Here is an 8,687-nt window from a genome sequence, read left to right as displayed (position 1 = left end):
AGAGCTAATAAAGAAAGTTGATATTGATGAACGTGTTCGGAGTGATGATATAGATCGTTAGAGCTAATAAAGAAAAGTCGATATTGATGAACGTATTCGGAGTGATGATATAGATCGTTAGAGCTAATAAAGAAAGTTGATATTGATGAACGTGTTCGGAGTGATGATATAGATCGTTAGAGCTAATAAAGAAAAGTCGATATTGATGAACGTATTCGGAGTGATGATATAGATCGTTAGAGCTAATAAAGAAAGTTGATATTGATGAACGTGTTCGGAGTGATGATATAGATCGTTAGAGCTAATAAAGAAAAGTCGATATTGATGAACGTATTCGGAGTGATGATATAGATCGTTAGAGCTAATAAAAGGAAAGTCGATTTAATTCATTTATACGTGTTTGAAGAATCAAGAAGTATTATAAAGAATAAGTTTAGAACATTAGTTGAAGAACGATCTGTTTCTATATCCGGACCATCCGACCAGAAGTCATGGGACAAGAGTAGTTATGATTAAAACATGTCTTTATTCCAAGAAATTTATAGCGCGTTGGACCATCTTTGGCCTTAATGACTGCTTCAATACGTCGTGGAAGACTGTCTACTAATTCCTGGTTGAAAGCTGGTGCTATTGTTCACCACTCCTCCTTTAAAGCACTAGTAAGCTCCATTACTAAAGAGAGCCATCTTGGTCTTGCCCTAATTCTGTGTTCCAGTTCATCCCAAAGATGTTCTATCGGGTTGAGGTTTGGGCTTTGTGTTGGCCACTGCAATGTTCTGATGTTATTCTCTTTAAACCATGAGGTCACAATCCTTGTTTTGTGACACGGAGCGTTGTCATGTTGGAAGGTATAAGGGCCGGTACCATAAAATTGCCACAATGTAGGACACACAGAGTTGTTCAGAACATTAATGAAGGACTTGGCATTCATGGATCAATGCACTGCAACCAGTGGACCTAGTCCATACCACAAGAATTACTCCCCCCCATACCATGATACTGCCACCTCCATTGTTGAGACAAAACACACAGGAAATAAGCATTCTCCAGACATCCTCCATACCCAAACACATCCACCAGACTGGAAAAGTGTGTAGCGTGACTCGTCGCTCCACAGGACAGATTTCCATTGATCCACGGTCCAGGTTCGGTGTGCCTTACCCCATGTCAATCGACGGTATAAATTTGTTTTTGTTATCAACGGCTTGTGGGCTGCAGCTTTTCATTGAAAATTCATGGCACGCAGCTCTCGACGTGTCGTGGAAACACTTATAGGATTGCCTGTGGCTGCTCGCATCTCCAAACACAGATTCTCCAGGGTCTGACGGCGAGTTGAGGTAACCAGCCTTCTCAAGGAGCGTCATCTCCTGTCAGTCAGTATTTTACACCCACCCGGTCGTTTTTTAAGCTTATTGTCACCTGTGGACTTCCATATCTTCAGCACGTTACCAACTGTCGACCTGGGAATATTTAATTGTTGTGTAATAGCACGTACAGACATATTCCCCAAACGACATCCAACTATCATTCCTCTCTGAAACTATTAGCTCTTTCCGTGTACTCATCGTTCAGCGTACAAGTTCGAACTGACTTCCAAGCGAACCGTTGATTACCCTTATAGGCCAAACTATATGCATATTTCGTCGTCACACCTATATTCTTGCAATCAGAGGTGTGTCCCATGACTTTTGGTAAGATTTGAATTCATGTCGGCGTATATAATTGTAACTTAAGTATCACACCAAAAATAACATAAGATCTGTATATCAGCGCGTAAATGATAAAGTAATAATAAATCAGATATTTATCATGTGTTCCCAAAACGTTTGGGGCTTTTGTCACAACTAACTAACTTATTATAAAACTTTAAAGGACTTACCAGAGTGAACTGAATATATTGAAAGATAAACAAAATCCATAGGGACATCAATGAAAGCAATTATCGTCATTATTGTAAACCTTTTCAAAGTTTTTAGCATCTGTAAAGAAAAAACTTTTATAAAATCAAAGTGTGCAATGCCTTTAGTAATATTAAAAAAAAAAAGAACCATATCGTAGGAGTAACGTGTAAATAATTATATGAAGTAAGCTCTCGAGATGTTCTTTACGTGAACAACACGTAAGCATTGAACTGATACCTATGTTTTAACTTGTAAAAGCTACACAATGGACTATCTGTGCTTTGTCCACCACGAGTATCGAAACCCGAATTCTAGCGTTGTAAGTCCGAAGACATACCGCTGTGCCACTTTGGGGGGGGGGGGCATTTGAGTGAAAGAGTTATAAGCAAGTGTTAAAATATGCTCTCAAAAAAAAGTAAACTTTTAAGATTACTGCGCACATATAGATTGAAAATCATAGACAAAGAATGTACAGGTGTTTTTAAAACAAATTAGATAAATTGTTCACCTACTTTTAATAAAACATTGTAAACATTTTACTATGAATTAGCTTAGTTTAGTTCTAGAAAATGGAATTAATTGCTTTCAATTCGCTTGCTTATATTTTAAGCGCAAAACTGCACAGACGGCTGGGGATCGGGCCCTGAATCTTAGTCTTATAAGCCTTAAAACTCAACTCTGAATTATTGGGGAGTATGTATCTGTATAGCCTTAGGTTTTTGGTTACATACTTAATAATCAACGAAATATATCGTTTTGAATAATTTAACTGTAGTTTAATTTGTTGGGAACAAACTTAGTTTATTCAGGATTTGTGAAGAACACGTTGAAAGATTTTTACAGAATAAATAGTATTTTCCATATTATTTGCTTCCTTATATTGAAAACTTATTAAAGTCTATGTTAAAAGAAGACGACGATATAGTAAGATTTACATAGATCTATATCTATTTCTTGAATAGCAAGTAAGTAAAAACAAACAATAAACAAGAACTTTCAAGATAAAATGTGACAGATATTTTAAGGCTTAAAGTTAAGTGGAAAGTCAAACTAGCTTTATGTCGATACAGAATATCACAAGGAAAATTACTAACGATAGCTTTTATCAGTTTAATTAACATTAACAACGAGACACTGTGCTATTTTTACGTAATTGGCCATTTAGACGATCAGAGGACTCGGCAGAGCAGGTTTAGTGCCATTAGATAAATATGAATATGGACATTTTCCGTCATTTCTCCAAAGTTATACTGTAACAGTATAATTATCTTATTATTTATTTTCATATTTCTGACACCTCTTTCATACTTACATCGACTTCTCTAACTTCATTCTTTTTGGACAACAAGTATCTAGGTAAAAAAAGGAGCTTAAAACATGGATACTTAGATTAGGCTATGGATAAAAATCGTCTTTTTTTGGAAGCTATCAGGACAGTTCTTGATAAATTCTAAGAGAGAGTGAAAGAAAATATTTTTTATGCTATTCCGATTTTTAATATAATGATTAATACAACACTATTATCGCTATGCTTCTGCTTTGGAAGATTTTGGTTTTCTTCCTGTTTTTTCATGTATTGGAACACAACATAAATATAATACTGTACTGACTAAACAAATATACAAGGGATAAAAAGTACCATAAAGAGACAAACCATAAAATAATATCACAACCAACTGTGTACATGATACAAACTTATCATCTGTCTCAAAACTTTGACGTATGGCAAATCATTTGAAAAGTTTCACTTCCTTATGGAAGAGACTGTTAGCAACTGTGTACTGGTGTTTAAAGATAACTGTTATCCAGCGTATTTTTTTTTATTCGTACTTCAATATACAATGGACTAAATTGTTGAGTAATTTTATACTATGTAATGCTATTAAATCAGTAATAATTAGCCCTAATTCCCATAATATAACCGAATAATTCTGTATGGATAGTTATAACACTTTTTCCTGATTTTGATATATAAAACTAAAATAATTAAAGGACAAAGAATATAACAAAATACGAATGTATATACTTCCCATACTGACAACCAGAGTTATGGTCAGCTATCACCGGCGGTAGCTTCTTTCGAAATGAGTAAACCCGATTCGAAAAATTTATTACAATAAATAACAAAAATGGATCAGCCAAGAAGCTCTTGTGTAAAACTGAATAGTTCATATACTAAGATATAGATCAAGCTTTATCACAACTATATTAAGCCAACCTATCAAACTGCAGTATTGTTTTCCAAGTGAGCTCGTCTAGTTTCGTAACTACTACACTAAAATACGAGTTTGACTTAAACCTTAAAATAGATACTGTTGTTTTGCTTCCAAAATAATCCCATAAAACACCTGTTATGTTCCTTTGATGCAACTAATAAGGTAGCCTATTCTACTGATTATTAATACTGCAGGTGGTAACGTTTCACCATACAACTGAATTTATTTATGGTAACGTCAAAGCACTAAAAAAATTGTTACCATGGCTTTGGGCCAAATAGTGACTTCATATCGTACCATGTCATTGGGCCAAATAGAAATTTAGTTTAATTTAACGTTAACGATAAATTTCAAACTATTTTATTTTAGCTAACAATTCGTTTGAATCTAGAGAGAAAGGAATAGAGTCGATGGTTGATCTACTCTAGATTTGTGTAGACGGAGCGATCACTCTAGATAGAGGAATAGGATTCGAATAAAAACCGTTGTAGTCTATATCAGTTTTTTAGTATAGAGTTGTAAGGATTCTAATAAAGACCGTTGTAATCTTTATCAATTTTTTCGTTGTAATCTATATCAGTTTTTTAGTATAGGGTTGAAAGATTCTAATAAAGACCGTTGTAGTCTATATCAGATTTTTAGTATAGGGTTGAACGGATTCTAATAAAAACCGTTGTAGTCTATATCTGTTTTTTAGTATAAGGTTGAAAGGATTCTAATAAAGACCGTTGTAGTCTATATCAGATTTTTAGTATAGGGTTGAACGGATTCTAATAAAGACGGTTGTAGTATATATCTGTCTTTTAGTATAGGGTTGAAATGATATCAATAAAGACCGTTGTAGTCTATACCAGTTTTTTTATGTATAGGGTTGAAAGGATACTAATAAAGACCGTTGTAGGCTATATCAGTTTTTAGTATAAGGTTCAAAGGATTATAAGAAAGACCGTTGTAGTCTGTATCAGTATTTAGTATAGGGTTGAAAGGATTCTAATAAAGACCGTTGTAGTCTATATCAGTATTTAGTATAGGGTTGAAAGGATTCTAATAAAGACCGTTGTAGTGTATATCTATATTTTAGTGTAGGGTTGAAAGAATACTAATAAAGACGGTTGTAGTCTATATCAGTATTTAGTATAGGGTTGAAAGGATTCTAATAAAGACCGTTGTAGTGTATATCTGTTTTTTAGTATAGGGTTGAAAGAATACTAATAAAGACGGTTGTAGTCTATACCAGTTTTTAGTATAGGGTTGAAAGGATTCTAATAAAGACCGTTGTAGTGTATATCCGTTTTTTAGTATAGGGTTGAAAGAATACTAATAAAGACGGTTGTAGTCTGTATCAATGTTTTAGTATAGGGTTGAGAGAATACTAATAAAGACCGTAGTAGTCTATGCCTAGTTTTTTTAGTACGGGGTTGAAAGGATTCTAATAAAGGCCGTTGTAATTTTTATCAGCTTTTTAGTATAGGGTTCAAAGGATACTAATAAAGACGGTTGTAGTTTATATCAGTTTTTTAGATAGGGTTGAAATGATATTAATAAAGACCGTTGTAGTCTATACCAGTTTTTTAATTATAGGGTTGAAAGGATACTAATAAAGACCGTTGTAGGCTATATCAGTTTTTAGTATAAGGTTCAAAGGATTCTAATAAAGACCGTTGTAGTCTAAACCATTTTTTTAGTATAGGGTTGAATGGATTCTAATAAAGACAGTTGTAGTATGTATCAGTTTTTTAGCATAGGGTTAAAAGGATACTTATAAATACCGTTGTAGTCTGTATGAGTTTTTTAGTATAGGGTTAAAAGAATACTAATAAAGACCGTTGTGTTCTATATCAGCTTTTTTAGTACAGGGTTGAAAGGATACTAATAAAGACCGTTGTAGGCTATATGAGTTTTTAGTATAAGGTTCAAAGGATTATAAGAAAGACCGTTATAGTCTGTATCAATTTTTTGGTATAGAGTTGAAGGGATTCTAATAAAGACCGTTGTAGTCCATATCAGTTTTTAGTAGAGGGTTGAAAGGATTCTAACAAAGACTCTTGTAGTCTATATCAGATTTTGGTATAGGGTTGAAACGATACTAATAAAGACCGTTGTAGTCTGTATCAGTTGTTTACTATAGAGTTGAAGGGGTTCTAATAAAGACCGTTGTAGTCTATATCAATTTTTAGTATAGGGTTGAAATGATTCCAATAAATACCGTTGTGTTCTATATCAGCTTTTTTAGTATAGGGCTCAAAGGATACAAACAAATACCGTAGTAGTCTAAACCATTTGTTTTAGTATAGGGTTGAATCGATTCTAATAAAGACAGTTGTAGTCTGTATCAGTTTTTAGCATAGGGGTAAAACGATACTAATAAAGACCGTTGTAGTCTAAACCATTTTTTTAGTATAGGGTTGAATCGATTCTAATAAAGACAGTTGTAGTCTGTATCAGTTTTTTAGCATAGGGTTGAAAGGATACTTATAAATACCGTTGTAATCTGTATGAGTTTTTTTGTATAGGGTTAAAAGAATACCAATAAAGACCGTTGTGGTCTATATCAGCTTTTTTAGTACAGGGTTGAAAGGATTCTAATAAAGATTGTTGTAGTATATATCTATTTTTAGTATAGGGTTGAAAGGATTCTAATAAATACCGTTGTAGTCAATATCAGTTTTTTAGTATAGTGTTGAAGGATTCTAATAAAGACAGTTGTAGTCTGTATCAGTTTTTAGCATAGGGGTAAAACGATACTAATAAAGACCGTTGTGTTGTATATTAGTTTTTTTTAAATAGGGTTTAAAGGATTCTATTAAATGCTGTTGTAGTTGGAAATAGTTTTTAATATAGGGTTGAAAGGATTCTAATAAACACCGTTGTAGTCTATATCAGTTTTTAAGTATAGGGTTGAAGGGATTCTAAACAAGACCGTTGTAGTCTATATCAGTTTTTTGTATAGGGTTGAGAGGATTCTAATAAAGACCGTTGTAGTTTATACCAGTTTTTTAGTATAGGGTTGAATAGGTTCTATTGTAGAACTTTGTAGTCAATATCAGTTTTTTAGTATAAGATTGAAAGGATACTAATAAAGACTTTTATAGTCTATACCAGTTTTTAGTATAGGGTTGAAGGGATTTTAATAAAGACTGTTGTAGTCTATATCAGGTTTTAGTATAAAGTTGAAAGGAGTCTAATTAAGACCATTGTGCTCTGTATCAGGTTTTTAGTATAGGGTTAAAGGATTCTAATAAATACCGTTGTAGTCAATATCAGTTTTTAGTATAGGGTTGAAACGATTCTAATCAAGACCGTTGTTATCCATATCAGTTTTTTAGTATAGGGATGAAAAAACTATAATAAAGACCGTTCCAGTCTATACTAGTTTCTTTAAGTATAGGGTTGAAAGGATGGTAATAAAGACCGTTGTATGCTGTATCAGTTTTTTAGTATAAGGTTCAAAGGATTATAAGAAAGACCGTTGTAGTTTGTATCCGTTTTTTAGTATAGGGTTGAAAGGATTCTAATAAAAACCGTTGTAGCCTATATTAGTTTTTAGTATGGGTTGAAGGATTCTAATAAAAACCATTGTAGTATATACCAGATTTTATTATAGGGTTGAAAGGATTATAATAAAGACCGTTGCAGTCTATACCAGATTTTTAGTACAGGGTTGAAAGGATTCTAATAAAGACCGTTGCAGTCTATACCAGTTTTTTAGTACAGGGTTGAAAGGATTCTAATAAAGACTGTAGCTGTTTATATCAGTTTTTGTTATAGATTCACAGGATTCTAATAAAGACCGTTGTAGTCTATACCAGTAGATTCTAATCAAGACCGTTGTAGTCTTTATCAGTTTTTTAGTATAAGATTGAAAGGATACTAATAAATACCGTTGTAGTCTATACCAGTTTTTAGTATAGGGTTGAAAGGATTCTAATAAAGACCGTTGTAGTCTGTATCAGTTTTTTGATATAGGGTTGAACGGATTCTAATAAAGACCGCTGAAGTCTATGTCAGTTTTTCTGAACCTTTTCGGATCGCTCCTCCTTAAATTGTGGCCCGTGATCGTATTCTAGGACCAGAGTCCGATTTAGGAACGCTAGTGAACTTGAGCAAACTAAGATGGCTCGGACATGTATTGCGTATGTCACCGAGGACACTCTTTGCTACCCCCAATCCTAGCTGGCGTGGAGTACGTGGAGGCCAGGCACTGACCTGGAGCCGTCAGACGAAAAGGCTTACAAGTAGATTAGCTTCAGTTGGCAGGGTTAGACTCCCTGGATGGGGTCCGCGCGGCGTCGCAGACCAATGGCTGTTAACGCTGCAGGATATGGCGAGAAACCGGGCTCAGTGGCGGTCGTGCCGTAGGCATCTTATTGGTTTGTCTGCCAAGTCCACTGGCGAGCGAAGCATGTTATGATGCGTGGCAGTGAAAGCCGCAAGGAAGCTGTCGCGCTGATGTCTCTGGACTCGCTCAGGCACTCGGGACAAGTCCTATCTAAGCCATGCATACACAAGGGCACAGCCCGCCTGTATGTGCTCCACCATTTCCGTATTCATGGCGTGTTAGATCCCACTT

This window comes from Limulus polyphemus, unplaced genomic scaffold, assembly GCF_000517525.1.
Source record: "Limulus polyphemus unplaced genomic scaffold, Limulus_polyphemus-2.1.2 Scaffold2415, whole genome shotgun sequence".
Lineage (NCBI taxonomy): Eukaryota > Metazoa > Arthropoda > Merostomata > Xiphosura > Limulidae > Limulus > Limulus polyphemus.
The sequence above is the reverse complement of the archived record's forward strand: the minus strand, read 5'-3'. Positions refer to the sequence as shown.